Here is a 21,492-nt window from a genome sequence, read left to right on the forward strand (position 1 = left end):
TCTGCAAAGCAAGCACCCTACCTGTTGTACTGTCTTTTCAGACACAATTCCTAATATATATTTTTATATATAACTAAATATATAATATAAATTTTTATTTATTTAAGAGATCTCCATATTGTTTTCCCTTCAGGTTAAACCAGACAGCATTCCCACCAAATGTGGCTGTGAGTATTTTTTCACTACAACCCATACAATACTGGTTGTTTCCAGACTTGGATATGTGAGATTATATCTCTTTGTTGTCTTCCTTTGCATTTCCTTAATCTTGAGTGCTGATGAGCACTTTATCATGTATCTCTATATGACAGTTTTTAAATCGACTTAGATTTAAAAGAAATTATGAGGGTCCAGAGATATAGCACAGCAGCGTTTGCCTTGCTAGCAGCCGATCCAAGACCAAAGGTGGTTGGTTCGAATCCCGGTGTCCCATATGATACCCCGTGCCTGCCAGGAGCTATTTCTGAGCATAGAGCCAGGAGTAACCCCTGAGCAATGCCGGGTGTGGCCCAAAAAAAAAAAAAAAAAAAAAAAAAAAGACAGTATGAGAAATAATCTAATTGGAGGTTAAAAATATACTTTTAGTATATATATATATATATATATATATATATATATACTCATATATAATATATTTCTAGGTACACTGAATGTAAATCCTGGCAATAATTCATATGTTAGTACTGTTCTTTTGTAATTTACAAAGGTAAAACTTCCAATCTGAGTCTAATAAGTTTATAGCTCAGAGTATATACATGTATTTATAAACAAATTTATAAATATATACTATATATTTTAAGGAAACTAGCTTCAAGAATATATGATCTGTGTACTCACGCAGGCCCCTGTATTTAAAGGCAATAAATTTGGTTTATCATCCTTTCCATTTTATGACTGTTCTTATCATTTTAAAATTCTTAGTAAATTGCCATCATGGAGCACTACATTTTCATTGGCTATAGGACCTTTAAGTTATTTGTAAATCTGGGTAGTTCACTTGAATTTCTGAGGACCTGAATTGAGCCTAGCATTAAACATTAAAACTTGAATTATGTATACAGTCAGATTTAAGAAATGAAATTTTGGCAAGAAGTCAAGAAACATAATTGGCATATTCTAAAAAAATAGAAATTCATTACTTCTAAAGATAATTTAGTACTACTTAGAATTATCTAAAAAATTGGTATCTTGAGATTTTTTAAATACTGCCCTATTTTTTTAAAAAATGCCAATATTTTTTGTTGTTTTTGTATTTAGGCCTACACCCAGCGATGCTCAGGAGTTACTCCTGGCACTGTACTCAGCAATTACTCCTGGCAGGCTCAGGGATTTGTATGCGATGTTAGTGATCAAACGGCAGTTAGCTGCATGCAAGACAAATGCCCTGTCTGCTATGCTATAGCTCCAGATCCAATATTTGGTATTAATATTCTTGTTTTATATTTAGAGTGCTGCTTTACAATGCTCATTATCATAGTATCAAGGAGCCTCCAATACCTCAATGTTCCTTCTCATCTTCACCCAGTTCTCTCTATTAAGCCTCAGATCATAGTTCAATGTATCGTTAACATAGCAATGGTTTCCATTAGACAGTCTAACATATTGTTTGATGTCTCTGTATACTGCATATGAATGAGATAATATAGTTTTTGTCTTTATTTTATGACTCACTTCATCTAGTATGGTACCTCCAATTTAATAATTTGATCCAAGTTGCATTAACAGTAATATTATCTTATTTCAAGTAGTATCTATTAAGGGTATCTATCTATCTATCTATCTATATATGTTTGTATATGTCAAAATTTCTGATCATCTCTTAGGAGATATTTGGTTTGTTGACATATCTTGTCTATTTTAAAGGGTAAACTTTCTTACAAGCCTAAAAAACTCTATATTTAACTGTTTGTGTGACATCAAAATACTCACCTTTTATCTTCTTTTTCATTGAACTCAAGTTCTTTCTGAATGTTGAAAGATGTTAAACCTTGTAATAGTCTACTAATCATAAAAAAAAAATAGTATAGCATGGTCAATCAACATGACTTTAAACAATGGAAACATAGACTTTCTGATCAGTTTTGCTCCAAACTACAAGATCATTATCAAAGTATAGAGTCTATATGTATGATACAGAGTGATCAGGTAGATAACAAATGAATAAACGTTTGAATGCTTAGGGGCAGGAGAGATAGCATGGAGGTAAGGCGTTTGTCTTGCATGCAGAAGGACAGTGGTTCAAATCCCGGCATCCCATATGGTCCCCCAAACCTGCCTGGAGCGATTTCTGAGCTTCAAGCCAAGAGTAATCCCTGAGCGCTGCTGGGTGTGACCCAAAAAACAAAAAACCCAAAAGAACAAAAATTTGAATGCTTTAAATGTTCTTTATCTTGATAATAGTGTCTCTTTAAGATTGATCAGAGATTATATGCAAATTTATGCCTTGTGAAGCCATAAAGGAAATGGAATTAATTTGCTTTTTTTCTTTAAAATCATCTTTTAAGCAAATAACATGTCTTAATATTTCAGTGTTTCATTAATTTTATAAAAGTTAAGAATAAATATATTCAGGTAATGTGTATTGAAGAATGTATTAAAGATGTGATTGAAAATATGTACCTGCTTTTCAACAATATCTTTGGAATGCAAGATTTTTACAATGTACAATATAAGCCATAGTTGTAGAATGTAGAAAAGTAATCATAACAGCACCAAATTACCATTACAAAGTAATTTTAAATGTGGAACTTAATTCACAAATATAATATTAAAGATACAATATCTGTCTTCTATTCATTTTTTATCTCTCACAGAGACCTGTACTTTAATGTTTAATTAATTCAACAATTGTCTATTCAGTGAGTGAAGATAATTGGGTGGAAAATATGAAGATTTAGTGAAATTATAAAAGTTTTTATGAAATGACATTAGCATAAATAATTATTCTGAATTTTGAACTTTGAATGACAAACTGTGATTAAATAAGATATCAGAATTAATGTTTAATAGCAGCTCTGCTTTTCTGATGAAATAAAGTCAAAACGAATGGGTGTAAAAACAGTTCAATGGATAAATATTTGCCTTGCATGAGGTCTTGATCTTCAGCATCACAAATTGTCTCCTGAGCACTGCCAGGGTTTGATCCGTGAGCACAGAGTCAGGAGAAAGTTATGAACACTGTTAGGTGTTGCTCAAAACTGAAACAAAAAAATAATCTACAGTTAATAATGAATTGTTAAATTATATGATAAGTTTAACTTTATTTTATGAGAAATTTTTATATTGTTATTCATAAAAATATATCTAATTTGCATTGTCACAAAAATAAATGAGATTATCTCTGTAACCTCAACAACATTTGTTTCTAGCTTTTTAGTGTAGGTCATTTGTTTTGTTTTAAAGTCATACTCAATGATGCTAATGTCTCTCCTGGCTCTGTGTTTGGGGATCACTCCTGGCAGGACTCAGGGGATCACATGTGGAACACAAGATAGGACCCAAATCAGCCACAGGCAAGGTATTTGCCATCTCAACTATCCTATTGCACTGACCCCATAAGATGTTATTCGTTTTTATTTCCATGACCCTCATAAGTGATATTGAGTAGTATTTAGGGGTCTATTAACCATTTGTACAACTTCCTTGATGATCTCTTTCTTTTTTTCTTCCTATTGGTGTGCTTTTTATTGTTATTTATTAGATAAATCAGTATATGACAAATTTTTTCTGGATATAATTTTGTTTCAGTAATAGTTCCCAAAACTGTGTAAAAGGTATATGTTTGATGTAATCATAGTATTTTTTTCACGTTATTTTCCTTGTAGTTAGGTTCAAAACTGAATTCTGATTGACCAGATCTAACATCTATCTCTTTATTATACATTGAGTTAAATTTAGTACATGGTTTGAAAAAGAGTTCCAATTTCCTTTTTGCTTTGTTGTTGTTGTTGTTTTGTTTGTTTGTTTAGGAAGGGTTAATACATCAGGAAAAACTCAGGAATAACGCCTGATTTTGCACTCAGACATAACACCTGGCAGTCTAGAAGACTACATGGGTGCCAATGGTCTATCCCAGGGTGGACATATGCAAGGAAAGGACCATATCTGCTATACTATGGTGTAGAGTTACAGCCCTTAAGATGGGCTTGGATGGTGGATGAAGGCTTCTGTTCTTAGGCACGGCCACGTGGCTCCATCCCTCATTAACCAGCACGTCTGGGTCCAGGAAAGCGATGGGTATTGAACTCACTCACAGGCAGGCTTCCAGAGAGATAACATCTTTATTTAGCCCTAGCCAACAGATGTGGCTGCTAATTGTTTACACATTCAGCCTTGCATTCTCGCTTCTCCCTCAGCCATAGCTCTCCATCCAAGTAAATGCTAATTACTCTCCATTCTGGCCAAAGACCAAAAAGCCTCTAATCCCTTGGCCCAAAGGCCTTATCTAACTTTCCCAAGACCACTCCCAGGAATGGGCGGGTCGCAGGTAGATACACCTAAATTCAGGGTGGAGTCACACTATGGCTTTCCTTCTTCCCTACTTCCCTTTACATATATACCTTTCTCCCTTCCTGCCCTTCTCTTTTCCCTCCCTCCCTCCCTTCCTTCTTCCCTTCTTGTCTTCCCTCCCCCTCCCTCCCTCTTTTCCTTCCTTCCCTCCCCTCCTCCCTCCCTCTTTCCCTCCCTTCCTCCTTCCCTTTCTTCCTTTTCCTCCCTCCCTCCCTCCTTCCTCCTTCCCTCCCTTCCTCCCTCCCTCCTCCGTCCCTCCCTCCCTCCCTCCTTCCTCCCTCCCTCCCTCCCTCCCTCCTTCCTTCCTTCCTTCCTTCCTTCCTTCCTTCCTTCCTTCCTTCCTTCCTTCCTTCCTTCCTTCCTCCTTCCTTCCTTCCTTCCTTCCTTCCTTCCTTCCTTCCTTCCTTCCTTCCTTCCTTCCTTCCTTCCTTCCTTCCTTCCTTCCTTCCTTCCTTCCTCCTTTCTTCCTTCCTTCATCCCCCTCTTTGTTTTACATCTAGATATATGGGTGTTTTTTTTTAATACTGTTTGATGTGTATTCATTGAAGACACTTCTCCCACCATTACACTCTTTACTTTTTTATTGTAAACTAAGTGTTCATAGGTGTGAATATTTAATTCCGAGTTAGTCTCATTTTCTAAACATAATAAAAAGATGTCACACAAAATGTAACTTCTTTTGAAAAATCTTAAGGTAGCTAATACTAATTGAATTTTCAGGTGACACAATCTACAAAAACTCAGATGCTGCCCTCAGTAAAAGAGATCATAGATGCCAGTTTGCAATAGTCCCCAGAAAATATTGCTGCTTCTCTGATGTTACTTCTAGCATACTCATTAATTTAGTTTCTCTTTCTAGTTACTGTTTTAGATTCAGTTGATTATCCTGCTTTAAATAATATAAAAATTAATTGACATAAGTTAATACCTTTAGTATTAAGTGTCAAATCTACTTCATAAAGCACTTTATATATATAAACAAAATGAAACACATATCACTTGATAAAGTGATGGAAAAAAGAATATTAAAAGGAAACAATCTGTCTAATTTCTAATATAGAAATTATTATTGTATATAATAATCCAAATACAAACACTAAACATTTAATAAAAACCCTTTCTAAATAAGGCCATATCAAATAAAATAGAAAAAATTTTCAGAAAGAGAGCTTAATCGTTTGACTTAAATTCTGTAATACTTTTCTCTTTGAGGTTAGAAGAATTATATCAAAAGAAAAATCTAGATAATTAAAACATTTAATTAATTTGATATGTTGTAATGTAAATTAAATAGATAATAAACCTATAAAGTTTAAGTGTTTCAAAACAATTGATGAGTGAGTTTCCAGTTCTTAGTTAAAAAATGATAATATTAGGGGCTGGTGAGGTGGCGCTAGAGGTAAGGTATCTGCCTTGCAAGCGCTGGCCAAGGTTGGACCGCAGTTCTATCCCCCGGCATCCCATATGGTCCCCCTAAGCCAGGGGCAATTTCTGAGCACTTAGCCAGGAGTAACCCCTGAGCATCAAATGGGTGTGGCCAAAAAACAAAAAAAAGAAAAGAAAAATGAAAATATTAAATATTATCAAGTTCTGACTATAATAATTCAAAATATTAATATATGTTTAATTAAAAGAGTAGTCTTCATAAAAATGTTATAGACATTGCAAAAATGTACTGAGAATAAATCTCATGAAAACTTCACATAAATGTTTCTATTTTTTTTTTTCTTTAGATAATAACAGCACTTTTTAGGACCTAGCTCTACCATTGTCATGAACTACGTCTCCATGTGCATCATGCACTAGAGTATAATAAAGCTTACGTTGTAAAATTGCTCTAAAAGCTTTAGATATATAAGAAAGCAGAAATTAGTATTGATGTAAAATAGATCTCTGAGTACGTAAAAGAGAGATTATATTCTGATTAGGATGCTGGTCAGGACAGATGAATACTTACTTGGTAAATCAAAATGAGGTTGATAAATGACCAGAATTACACTATTGCTATTTTTAGGAGCAAAAATTAGATGAACTAGCATTTCAGAAAAAAGAATTCCCTCTTCAAAAATTTTCACTGCAATAAATAAATACCAGGTGCCTTTTCTCCTAAAATCATTTTGTTATTCTTCTAGCTAAAATGTAAGGACTAGTCTTAGTCCTTGTGGAACTTTACTGTGTCAGATAGAAAAAAAGTTCAGTTTTTTATGCTGAACTCTCATAGACACTGTAACTTTTTTTTTTTTTTTTTGGTTTTTGAGCCACACTCGGTGACGCTCAAGGGTTACTCCTGGCTATGTGCTCAGAAATTGCTCCTGGCTTGGGGGACCATATGGGATGCTAGGAAATAGGACTGTGGTCAGTCCTAGATCAGCATGTGCAAGGCAAACGCCTTATCCCTGCGCCACGGCCAGACCAGAGACTAACTTTTTATAGCTAAATAATAGTATTTCATGTTTCTATTAGGTATTTATGACTTAATAACTCTAACATAAAGGGTATCTATATATTCATCTCAAGTTGGCTGTATGTCGAGAGACAAAGCTTTATTTTATTTTAATTTATTTATTTATTTATTTTGCCGGTGACTCTCAGGGGTTACTCCTGGCTATGTGCTCAGAAATCACTCTTGGCTTGGAGGACCCATGAGACACCAGGGGATCAAACCACTGTCCGTCCTATTTTAGCGCGTTCAAGGCAAGTGCCCTACCGCTTGCATCACCATCTAGGCCGTGAGAGACAAAACTTTATATATGAACTCTCTTGCCCCATCTAAAATTCAATAAGATAATGCTCCTACACTGTCTAAAATGTTATCTTAATCTCAAAGTAATTAAAGCAAACAAATCAAAGTCCCCAAACTATTGCAAATTGAAACCAGTTTTAAGAAATCAAAATGTAAAGTTATTTTAAAAGCTCATACCAAAATACGCAGGAAAATTATATATTTATAATATCTAATTTTGAAGTAAATATTTTGTAGGAGTTGGGTTTGGGCCCACAGCCAGCAGTGCTCAGGGTTTACTCCTAGCTTTATACAGGAATCATCCTGAAGCTAGTCTTTAGGAGACCTCACATTCAGTGTTGGAGGTCAAACCAGGGATAGTCATATGCTAGGTAAGGACTTTATTTCCTAGATGATTTTTCTAGCTGTGACTTTAGAAACTCTCAGCTACATGGGCTACCTCTAACATAGATATAATTTATCTATCATCTATCTATCTATCTATCTATCTATCTATCTATCTATCTATCTATCTATCTATCTATCTATCATCTATCTATCTATCTATCTATCTATCTATCTATCTATCTATCTATCTATCTATCTATCTATCTATATCTATCTATCATCTATCTATCTATCTATCTATCTATCTATCATCTATCTATCTATCTATCTATCTATCTATCTATCTATCTATCTATCTATCTATATGGTGTGGTTTGGGCCACACCCGATGACGCTCAGGGGTTACTACTGGCTATGTGCTCAGAAATCGCTCCTAGCTTGGGGGACCATATGGGATACTGGAGATCGAACCGTGGTCCATCCTGGATCTGCCTCTTGAAAGGCAAACACCCTACAGTTGTGCTATAGCTCTGGCCCCTGGATGTAAAATTTTGTTACCAAAAAATTAGCATACCAGAGGTCATTAATTCTATCAGACTTTGATTTTAGGGTGTTTTGTTGTTCTGGTTTTAGGGTCACAACCAGTGATGTTCAGAACTTCCTCCCAGCTTTGTGCTCAGAGATCACTGCTGGTGGTGCTTGAGGAGGGGAGCATCAGGGTGTAGGAATCAAACCCTGGTCAAGTGAGTGAGTGGTACAAGGCGAGCACACTACCAGCTGTACTATTGCTCCAGCTTCTGATTTTAGGTTTAATTGAATAAGTATCTTAGGGGATAAAGCAACAGTACAGCTGGAAAAATAGTACAGCAGGGCCAGCATTTGCCTTGTATATAGTCAATCAGGATTTGACCCCAGGGTTTGATTTTTGAGTACAGAGCCAGGAATAAGCCCTGGGTGTGGTCCCTAAAAACAAACAAACAAAAAACAAAGAAAACAAAAACCAAAAATAGGTATGTTTCCGTCTTCCCTTTACTGATTGATCCTTTTCTTTTTCAAAACATCTTTCTTAGTTGATAGGCTATTTGACATTTTGTAGACTGAATCTCTTCAGATTAAGAATGGCTTTTTTGATATCTTTATTTTTCTTTCTCTTATATTTCATACAATAGCTTTCCACAATCTCATCTTTTGAAAGTACATCTTAAGAAATAGGAAGAAATTTATGAATATATATTAGAATTATTTATTATAAATCATTAATTAAGGTATCCTCTAATATAAAATTACAATTATCTGAACAGCTTCAGAGTATAAGTTAACTTCTTCAACTCATTGAATCTATTATATTATGATTTTTTCTACCTTCTTGCATCATGTTTACAAAATGCCAACAGAGAAAGGAAAAAATTAGACTCTCTTAACATTATTCACTTCTCCCAGTGACTCCATTCAAACACACACACACATACATACTTATTTTTTTTACCAATGTCAATAAGTCATCTATTTGGAAATTATAGTACCATTTGATTGTGTTCTCTAAATTTCCATTTCATTTGTCTTTTGGCCATTAGTATTCTAAACTTCGATACATGTTCCATCTGTCATATCATCTATGTCTCACTCAATTTTGTCTACCTTGCTTTATCAATTATTGAGAATAGGGTGTCCACCTATGCAAGTGATAATTATGACTGGATCTCTCTTCAAATAAGTAACTGTGTCATATAAACTAGAACTATTTTTGTTGATACATATATATCATCATAATGTTCTCTTTTAATTTAAACCATTGCATTTGTAGCTCACAAACATTAGTTTTATTTTACATCAGGTCTTAAATATTTTTATTGTTATATTTTGAAAATTTCCTCTTAAAGAGATACACTGATTGTATGAATTAAAATATTCCATCTTTGAGAGAAATTAGGTGGGTGGGAAGTTTGACTTAATGTGATCAACTAGAACAGTCTTGGGGGTTATAATATGTCATGTACCAAGAGGATTGATCCCAGAGAACAGTGTCAGAAGTAAACTATGAGCACTGCCAGATATGGTCCCCAAATAAAATAAAATTTACATAAAATTTTCCATCTTTCGAGGCTGGAACGATAGCTCAGTGGTAGGGCGTTTACCTTGCACAAGGCTGACCCAGCACAGACCTGGGTTCAATCTCAGCTTCCCATATAGTTTCCCAAGCCAGGCAGGATTTCTGAGCTCATTGCCAGGAGTAACCCCTGAGCCTGTCACGGATGTGGCCCAAAACCAAAATAAAAAACGTTTTGTTTCATCTTTCTAGTTGCTCTTTTATCCCACTGTTTACTTCATTTTTTATTTTATGAGTTAAGTTGAGCAGTTTTTGCATCTAAACTCAGCACTAAAAACAAAGTTCACGCATCATTTTAGAATAATTTAGTTCTTGTCATATGTTATGAATTTTATAAAAATTTTTATAAAATTTGTTTCTACAGTCAAATGTTTCAACATCTTATGATAGGTAAGAATGATACAGCATTATTATTCTGTCTCACCCATTAATCAGTATTATGTCTGATAGTGTCTATTACAGTACAGTAGTTGAAGTCTGGGAGTATTTAAAAAAAGACATTCAAATTGAGAATGTTTAGGTCAAGATTGGAATAGAGTAAAGTGACAATAGAAATGTTTGGAATCAAAATATAGACAGCCTTAATACATATAATGGAAAAAAATAATGAACAATTGAGTGATTTTTTTCTTTATAGTTGTGACTGAGAAAAATTCATGGCACTTTGAAACTGTTAGAAGGTGATAAAATTACTATATTTAGGTAATATAATTAAAATAGACTTGAAAGGTAGAATTTTTTTAAAAATACATGATTAATAAAAAATGAATTAAAAATGCCTAGTTAAGGTAGAGAAGATAGCAGAAATAATTCAAAGTCATGTAACCTGAGTTACCGAGATAATAAAATCTGAATTGAAAGTTGCTTTGGGGAAAGAATAATGAAATTGGTTTTAGATTTGAATAAAATACATGTGAGATAACTAAAAGAAGCAATTGAAGAATTTCATGCTGCAGAATGAAGGTCTGGAAGATTGTTCAGTCAGAATATTTTAAAGAGTACAAAACAAAGCTTACCTAAAATTGAAGCCTCCATAGGATGAGTGTTTTATACAAAAGGTCAAAGCCAAATCCTTTGTTAACTGTATTTGGAACTGGAGAGACTAAAACAGACTTTTAAAAGGTTCCTTTGAGAGCCTCACAGAAGCAAATACAGAAATCTAACCCAATCTTATGGGACCAAATCTGGCACAGCATTGTTCAAAAATAATAAAATAAAAAGAAAAGTACACACATACATTTGCAGAGAAATAAAGAATACACACCAAAATATCAGAACTGCAAAAGAAAAATAATAATTTTAATCAAGCCTTTTGTTCTGAAGGTAAGTAAATAATAAAATATATATTTTTAATAAAGCATTACTGTGATTATAAAAGTTAAAATAGGAAATCTGTTTGCTCACCTAGTTGATTGGATTATTGAATTTATTCCCCAAAAGAAACTTCAACCTCACAGCATTCACAAACATTTTAAAAAATAATAATATAAATAATAATAATAATTTGCTTCTATAAAATAGAAAACAAATTGGACAGTCTTCCCATGTAGCGAGCATAACTTTGATTTTAAAATCACAGAAGTTGGTTTGGTCACACACACTGGGAAAAGAATCTGTAGAAATTATATAGCCAACTTAATAGGTGAGATAAAGTTTGATGAATTGTGATAGAAGGATATTAGAACTTTGGTTGTAGGAGTAGTGCAGCAAAATTATACAGCTAAAACAAATAAATATTTATCTACTTTTAAGCATGGTATGCTGTAAAAATTTATTTAAAACTAATTTTATAATTTTTTTTATAAAATATAAGGATTCCAGTCATCATGCAAAAAAATTAATTGAAAAAATAAGGTTAGAAAACTAAAGATTTAGGTAGTTTTCTTTGACTCAGCTGATCTTAAAAACTAAAATTATAGCAAATATTCCTTTAAACTTTATATGATCAAGACTTACATATGATATGGTGAGATTGTAAAGGAGTTAAGATATTCATTGAATGGATAATGCCAGGACTATATGCTATCTCAGAGCACAAAACCAGTAGTAAGCACTGAATAACACTAATATGTTCGAACCTCCTTTTATAAAAGTTTTACATATGATTGAACAAACATGAGAGCCTCCCACCAGTGACCATTTGCAATGAGTTAAAAATCCAAGCTACTATACCATTATAATTATCAACATATGTGAGATATACATATTCATGTAAATATATTTAAAATAACATATACAAAGAAGAAATAGGATTCTTATTATTCACAAGTAATATAATTTAAAGTATATTAATTATCTTGTTTTAGCTATTAGAATTAATGAGTTAATTTAAACGTTATTGATGCAAAGCTAACATGTACATATCAATTTCATTTTTATATGCTATAGAAAAATAATTTGAAAATTAGTTTTCAAATGCTTTCATTTAGTATTGCATACATGTTTAATTTACACCTAGCAAAATATGAAATGTTTCATTAAATTATAAAATGTTTTTGAGGAAACTATTAACTAAACATATATATGTGCTATGTTAATGAAGGAGAAATTCAATATATTTATGCGTTTAACTACAAGAGATTCAATAAAAGGCTTACTTCAACAACTTTTGGTTAAGGTAGAAGCAGAAGCATAAAAGCAAATTTTAAAATTTATGTGACTCCAAAGTCAACAATAACAAATATGTGAGAGTGTGACTTGGTGTGAAAAGCATGCTTACATATGTGAGGCCATAGATTTAATGTCTAGCACTATATCCAACATACTATCCCTAAAATATATGGAAGTGTTAAAGAACCAAAACATATTAAATAAATTTGAAAAAGAAAAAGACAGCAATAGTTCTCACAACAAAAATAATTAAAATGTTGTGGTTTCAGTATAAATGTTGGCAAAAATATGTTAATTAAAAATGAGTTTCTAAAAGTTAATTTATACATATATCATTATGATTTATGAACAACAAAAGGGGTTAATTCGTCTCTATACATAGTGTGCTCCTAGCCTGTTCAAAGGACCGTATATTGCCAGCATTGATTCCAGGACACCTGATTTTAAAGCCTTTAGCACTCTTTTGAGTTTTCAATATACTTGTTTGGCTTAGGTTTTAAGATTAAAGTGGTTTACAAAACTGAATTCCTATACGTGAATCCAGCTGTCTTAGCTTCATTAATTGGTATCTAACTTCACCACATTGCCACATGTTACATAAACAATAAAATGAACACCATCTAATTCTTACAGTTACTAATCTGTTACTAAAGAAAATAATCATTACAATTAGGACAACTCTTTTATAGACCATATAGAAGCCTCATAGCATTTATAATTAGTATATACACAAAAGTAAAAGTCCACTAACCAAAAATTACTTGGACATAACCTATAATTTAGGATTAATGTAATCTAAGGAGCCAATAGAGAGTTATACAGAGACATATTTGGACATGCAATATTGACAGGAAAAGGTGCACACATTCATTAAATAAGAAAGTTACTGAAACTCATTGAGTAACATTTAATCATGTCATTAATACCTGTAAATATTGTTTACATATCAGACACTGCAGATTGCATGAGAATTAATAATGAAACTATCAGCCTTTGGTAGACCTAAGAATAATGAAGAACACAAACACACAAGTATAATAAACACCAGTTAAAAGGCAAAATAATTATTTGAAGAAACAAAGGTTAGATGACACCTGCTTTTACCCAAAACAAAGGTATTCCTCCACCTTCCTCTTTCCTTTTCACCTATCCCTTTGATATGTAAAAATTCACCTGGATCTTATTAAACCCTTCCCCTGTCCAGTTACATTTGTACTGGCAGAATGAAGGTCGGTTTTGGCTTGGCACAGAGTCAGACCATGAGGATGACTCCATGATTCTCTTCTGACTGGCTTGGCTTATTAATTTGCACGTGACCCTGCTTCATACCAGTACAGTTGGAAATACAGAGCTTGGGTTTTATTTTACAAAGGAGTAAGATATTGATCATGTATGTTTAAAGTATTAAGGGAAAACTAAGGTCGGAGAGGTGGCTCAAGCAGTAGGGCGTCTTCCTTGCACAAACTAACCTAGGACGAACCACTATTCCATCCCCCAGCATCCCATATGGACCCTCAGTTCAGGAGCAATTTCTGAGTGCATAGCCAGGAGTAACCCCTGAGCATCACATGGTGTGTTCCCAAAACCAACTCCCCCTCAAAAAATCCAAATAAAGTATTAAGGGAAAACTAACTATAAAAGAAGAGAAAATGACAAAAGGATGTGCAATATTTCAGAAAACCAAACATTTTAGGAATAGTAAAAAATTGCAGAAATATCATAAATATCATAAGAATATAAGAAATCTTGGAAAATCTAGTGTCCAAAATTAGGGATCAACAGTGGCAGTGGAAGAAAAAGAACATGAGTCAAGGTCTATGCTATCCAAGATTATGCCTTATTCTCAGGAACTGGACTTTATCTTCCAGAAATTGAATCAGGCAGAATTAAGGAAGGCTAATATCACAATGACATATGTTTAAACCCATTATAATAGTTTTTTCCTCCAAAATGTAACCCAGATAAACAATTTCTGATTGTTTGCACATTATATCGATGTTCCCGGAAAGTTCTCCGAGACTTAATCCTGGGAGAGTAAAGCAGGATATATGGACACTAAAACATATAGATCCAGAGTTGAGGTTGTAAGCAAAGGAAACTTGTTTCTGCTTACTTATTTTGAGAAATGTGCATTATTTCTCATATTGATTTTAAAAACTCTCCCACTTTCAAGTTTTATTGTTACTCCCAGAATAAACTTCCAGGGTAAATTTTAGGGAAGAAAATAAAAAAAATTCAGCTGCAGCATTCAACATGACAAAAATTTCTGCAAGATAAAGGTACCTGCCTAATGAGGATCCTGAAGCAAAGTTTTCACATCCAACAGTGCTCAGGTTTACTCCTGACTCAGGGCTCAGTCATCAAAAACTAGAACTAACATTGGTTTGGGCTGGGTACTTAACTTGATGCATTTGAAAATCACAATGTAGTATTGATGTTCTTCGGTAAACCTTAAATGGATTTTAATGAGAGATCAGACTTTGTATCTTTTAACTAGTGAGACTTTAATTGGTTGTTCCACATTTTTCTCTTTAATTTGCATTATGTCTCAGGATACAATTTTATAATGTACTGAAACCTTTAGTAGCTTTAGAGGTACATTCTTTTTGAAGGTATTGTTTATTTGTCGTTTGTGTTGTCCAAAGCAAGAATGATTTTCTATGGTTAATGTTTACATTGGCATTTCTCACCACCTCATGCAAGGTTTTAAAATGGCATTTTGATTTATTCATGTGTATGGCTCATTTGCGTTATTCATAAATATCAATATGGACAATTCTTTAGAACTCACAGAAAAACATCCAAACACAAATGGGGATATCTGTATTTTGATGGTGGGTACTTATTCATTTGAAATGGAATTTTGATAAAAATTCTGATAGTACAGATATTAAAAATGAAATATAATTAAGGTGATGAAATGACCTCAGAATAAATATCTTTCACAAAGACAATGAATCAGGTCTCTAATATTATAAATATTGGACACTGATAGTACATTATTATCCTGCTTGAAAGTAAATCATGAGAACATAAAAATCTTGTCAAAACAATAACAGATATTTCAACAGTCGACATGTTCCAATTTTCTCCAACTTTCTATTACTTTATAATTCATTATAAATTTAGAAGTCTTATGCAATTTATATGTGTAAGAATTTTAGGAACATATGGCACAATATACTGTCATAATGATAGCAATTATCTTTAAAGCTTTCTCTTTAGATAATAGATCTTGTTGAATAAATTATTTTAGCTACTCTGAATAAAAATATGAAATATCACTTTAATAGCTATAGCTTAACAGATTTTTAATAGAAAAAGTGAACTTTTATGACACAGATTTCTTGATTTTTCCTCACTATTTCTTTAAGTTTTTATCATATGTACTATTTACTATTGTTTGGTATCAGATATATTATCATTTATTGATGCCTACTATATTGGTTTAATATCATTTATACTTGGGAAAGCAAGGTAAGAATCAATTTACCCATCTTCATCTATTACAGCATATAATATCACATCTGAAAGTTAAGTCTAGTTTTTATACCCATAAAATATAATGCGTGGACAAATATAAGCATTTTACCTAACAATTACCATTCTATAATCTGGCTTGTGAGTTGTTAGATGTTTAGGTATAAACTGTTAAAAAAGACTAATATAATAGGATATGGAAATATCATATACTTTGGACATTGTAAAAATTGAATTTGAAAATGAGAGTAAACAATAATCATGAATCAGGAAGAAAAAGTAGAAAATAGAAGCTATAGAGATACAAGAGCATAGTTCAAAAATACCTATAATTAAAAAATGGCCCAGGGAAACAGAACATGAGAACTGATCTACAGAACCAAGCTCATCACTGATAGGTGGAAAGATATAGAGATGGGCACTGAGAAAAAAATGATGGGTGAAAAAAATTCACAATTCAATAAAGAATTAAAATGTTTGTTTCTTCTTTTAAACTATATATGACAATATTTGTAGAAACAATTGTTTAATTAAGTAAATAATAATAGATATTCAGGTTGAATTCTGTATATGTGCAGCCCAATAGTGGACTCATATTAAATCCTGGTTTCCAATATATCATTGCTGACATAATATCAGAAGTGGAAAAATGTTCTTTAATAGTTTAAGAAATATGCAGAGCTATCAAAAATGTCATCACATGGCATAAAAAGAGATTAATTTTTAAAGTTGTTGCCTAATGACTCAATGTGTCTTATTTAAGCCATATACATTAGATAGATGCACGGTATAAAAAAATAATTGTAAGAAGTAAAACTTAAAACAAAGTTTTAGGCCACACCTGGCTGTAATCAATTCACTCCTGGCTCTGTGCTAGGGATCACTGCTGATCACCATATTTATTGCTAGGGATAAAAATCAGGATTAAATGCATGCAAATCAAACACCTTAAGCCCTGTATTATTTAATTGGCTTATATTTTGAGAATTTTGTTAAGAAAGGAGAAACGTTGAAGATCACTATTAGAATGGTTATTTTGCATGTATGTTGTTGGGTGCAATGTTGTTGTATGTCCTTGGTGCAGCAAAAACAAAAAAAGATTCTAGAATTTCTGATTTAGGATTGCTAAAGACCAAAATAACAGGGACAAATAAACTATCTGATCACAGCATCACAAGTGGAAAAATACAGGATGTTTTAAGGAATAAAATAATTACTGGAGGAGAATACATTGGTTTATATCAGGTAAGTGATTAAATATTTTCCATGGAAGAGCATGAGCATGGCAACTTATTTTTATTTTTCTAAGGTCATGCCAAATAAGAGATACATACTTCCTTCTCCTCAGTAAATTGTGCTCCATTAATTCAAAAAAGAGTGAAAATAATGCCTAGTTACTTCTCAAATAAATGTGATGAAGTTGAAGAATTTTGAAGTCATTGCTGCATTACTTTATATCATTATTCTTAAAGTCAAATTTTTTGGTAAGAGAAAAATTTATGAAATATAATGATGTTTTTTTACTTTGAAAGTTAATAAACATGGCAGGTGATTTATTTCAATAGAAATAGATAACTGCCAATTAAAAAAACTCACAAATAGTTGGCTAATATATCAAATTTGAGCCTTATTAAAATTGTTGAATATTTTGAATCACATTACAGAGATTGGAGATTAACTTATCTGGTGTTTACAAATGAGAAACCTAATATTGTTGGTACCTATATCAGACATATTGAAAGACAATATCTTTCAGACCGTTTTTTAGCAACTACTATTGATTTTATCAGGTTGAATTTCAGTTCTACCTTCAATATGATTCTGTTGAATTAAATAATTAAGGATAGGGCTGGATGGAGGTGGATGCCATCCCAGGCCACGTGGCTCTGCAACCCCCATCCAGCCGGCGAGTTTCAGGCCCAGGTGAACTGCGGGAACAAACTCATCCAGAGACAGGCATCAGGAAGCATCAGCTTTATTCATGCCCTATTCACCACATGTGTGGCCAATATCATAACCAATTAAGCATTCAGCCATTCTTAGCTATCCTGCATCTTAATTCCTTTCAGCCATCTTCCTTTGACCTCCATCCTGGTCAAAGACCAAAAGAGGCTAATTCCAAAAGCCAGCGAGCTCAGCAGGGCAGCGAGCTAATCCCCTGGCTCACGGGTTTATCTACCTATTCAATTAAAAATCAATTAATTGAAATGTTTGCAGATCATTATGGTAAGGTAAGTCATAATGAATTGATATAATAACTAATACAATGAACAATATAATTTATAGGAGGAGGAAAGGAGAATTAGAGATAGATAAAAGAAATAGAGCATGATAGATAAAAGGAATGGAGTGAAATAGATAAAAGGGATGGAGCTTGTGTTTACATGAAGAAATCAATATATTATTAATTTTAATAATTAGATCAATAATAAAACTACTATGTTAATATCAATAATCAAACTACTATTAATATGCTAATTAATAGTTAATATAATTATTATTGATATAGTAGCAATATATTGATTAATTAGTATATTGATTAATAATAAAATGTAAAATATACTATAAAATTACTATAATATAGTAAATTATTTCCATCAATAAACATTACAAAGTATAAAATATGCAATTAGCTATCAAAAACAGAAAGAGAATAGATAACAGGTGAGATATTCAAAAAATGTTAGCAAGACATTAAGTATGTTCATGCTATAAAGAATAAATAAGCTATATGAAATATAAGCAAGATACTACATTACAAAGCATAGTCATGAAGAAATGAAGATCTACAATTAAAATATTTTAAATAAGCTTCAAATTGATGATTTTGCATGAGGATACATACATTCAAATAGAGAAATGGCAAATTAGAAGATAAATCTGGAAAATGTGTTAAAATTTACATGAGTGTCAAAACAAAGACTCAAAGGATTGGAGTATATTCTTTGTAGGCTGGAGGCCTAAGTTTCATCTTAGGTATTACTTGTACTCTCATACACCTGGAGTAACTCCTGAAACCAAAGCTAGGTGTAACCCTTTCTAAGTATGTGCTTCCTAAACAAACAGGAAAACAGTTAAAAATGTATGAAATGAGAATTTTGAAGTTTTGATTTAAAAACTAGAAATAACTACGATGTAACACCATAAAAGACATGAAGGAAAATAAGATGCAGATTTTAATGTAAAAATTAATATTTACAGGCTTTATCTGTGCAAATAGTCTGAAATAGTTAAATAATAGAAATATCCTTGCTTTCCACTGGTGGCAGAGGGAAGGGCTGGATAGAAAACCAACAAGAGGGGCCGGCTAGGTGACACTAGAGGTAAGGTGTCTGCCTTGCAAGCACTAGCCAAGGAAGGACAGTGGTTCGATCCCCCGGCGTCCCATATGGTCCCCCAAGCCAGGGGCAATTTCTGAGCGCTTAGCCAGGAGTAACCCCGAGCATCAAACGGGTGTGGCCGGAAAAAACAAACAAACAAACAAAAACAAAAGAAAACCAACAAGACTTTCAGGAAGTAAAACTATAATGATAAACACACACAAATATACCATATAATAGCAGATATTACAACATAAATACAAAGTTCAAAACTTATTTGGGCTTTTTCTTGAGGGAACAATCAGTCATTGCTCCTAGAAATCTAACTTCTGTAGGAAACAGAAAGTGACGCCAACAGTGCACCCTAATACCTAATATCTGCCCCTTTGTATTGTTTCAGCATTGCCCAAAAGTTGATTTTTTTTTTTACTTTGGGAAACGGTGATGTAAATTATGTATTTGGAGTGATGCCTCACTCTTGTGGAGGATGCTGACAATGGGGCGATTATGTATAACAGGGGGCAAGATGCATGCAGAGAAAATATCTGTACTTAATTCATGCGTGAAAATCAAACTGTTTTTAAAACATAGTCCATAGATCCTGTGAAATAAATGTATTTGTTTGTGAGAAGAAGGTAGGGTTTGTTCTTCAAGCCTGTTTTTCCTCTTGAACATGAATCTTTCTGGGTATCTTAGCTTATTGCTTTTTCCTCTCTAGAGAAGATTGTGTTCTCTCTTAAACAAGAACTCCCTATCTTTCTCTCTTTATATCTTTATAACAACGTTTGTTACATAAAAGCGTATCTTACTTCACTAAAATTTTGTAAAAGTCACAAATGAATGCTATTTCACCAACAAAATTCTAACAAATAGAAAATATAAATGAAAGGCTTTCGTTAAAAAATCTAACCACAACAATTATCAATTATTATATATACTGATAACACGCATAAAATTTACAGTATTTACCATAAATGCTATAAAGTGAACTAGGGATGTGGCTGGAGCAGTAGAGCTCAGGCTTGCATGAGGGATGCCCTCAAAGTATGAAATGATAGCCCCAGTACAGTCTAGTCCTATTGCCCTCTCACAGGCAGTGGCCCTCACCATAATAGCAGTAACTAAAAAGGCCATGTTAAGCAAGAAAATAGTTTTATAGAATCGAAAATAAAATTGTTATCTACAATAGTATTGCAATTAGGCTCATAATTGAGTTTTTATTTTTTTAATGTCCTTGCCTTTATCATAGCACCAAGTTGTTCATAATAGACATTTTAGCCATTAAATTTTCTTTTCCTTTTTTTTTTCAGGGGAGAGCGCACACACAGCCCCCACTATCACAAATTACGCAGTCGAGTTTCCCACATTTGGGGAAATCGCAGGGGTCAGCACACCCGGAGTGCAATGCAATGGGTAAGCCTCGCCCTGGGGAAATCACCTTCGTGATCATGGTATTGCCCATGCCTGGTAAGTATGCCATTACATTTTCAACACCAATCCTACCACCACCAGTGTGACATTCCCTTCATGAATTTCCCTTCATAAATTTCCTTCATAAGTAGTCCTATCAAAATAGTACAATTACAATATAACCGTGAAGAACTGTTATATCATAATTTTGCCCAGGAGACATTATTTTAATGCAGATATATAGATAAATGTAATTTTAGAGTATTTATAGAACATGAAACGATAATAGGGATTTTTCTTATAATCATTCTAAATCTAAACCTCACCTTAATCTCATGCTTTCAGCTGTTATTAACATCTTATCTTTTGGTGATATATTTGTTAAACTGATAAACCTTTATAATTGTACCATAATTCTCTACCTTTATTATAGCACCATGATTTACCTAGTTCATAATAGCCATTTTAACATTAAATATTCAACACCAATCCTACCACCAGTGTGACCTTCCCTTCACCAGTGTACCAATATCCCACTTACCATTGTAGTCTGCCTCTATGCCAGAACTAACAAATTTGCTTTATATTGCTTGTATAACACAAAGCCTAATGGAATTATCAAAACATAAATGAGCACAAGTTAATTTGAAATGACTGAAGGCTTCATATTCAAAAAGGTCGTAAATGTAGGATAGGAAAGAATTAGAAAACTACTTTAATGGAGTTTGATCCACTGTTATTTATGTCCAGTCTACCCCCAGCATTCTGCTGCAGCCTGGGTGACCTTGGACAGCACTGTTTGAGCATCCATTCACCAGGCTCTCACTATCAGACAAGTGTTGCCAAAAGAGTATTCACTAGCTTCCTTAGCACAATGAAACAATAGATTAGATAGGCTATTTTTATGAAGCAAATGATTACAAAACCTAGCTTGAATAACAACAGCAAAACATTTCTTATCCTCACATTTTCTTGAGGAAGCTTCA

The 21,492-nt window shown here is 33.0% G+C and overlaps 1 non-coding gene across 1 annotated transcript; it reads right to left on the reverse strand.

Annotated features, from left to right (window-relative positions):
• Positions 1-20,403: 20,403 nt before the first annotated feature.
• LOC126012603 (U1 spliceosomal RNA) lies at positions 20,404-20,571 on the reverse strand. Its single transcript, XR_007497055.1, has one exon. It is a non-coding gene; the product is annotated as a U1 spliceosomal RNA (small nuclear RNA).
• Positions 20,572-21,492: the final 921 nt, after the last annotated feature.

This window comes from Suncus etruscus, chromosome 6, assembly GCF_024139225.1.
Source record: "Suncus etruscus isolate mSunEtr1 chromosome 6, mSunEtr1.pri.cur, whole genome shotgun sequence".
NCBI classification, from domain to species: domain Eukaryota; kingdom Metazoa; phylum Chordata; class Mammalia; order Eulipotyphla; family Soricidae; genus Suncus; species Suncus etruscus.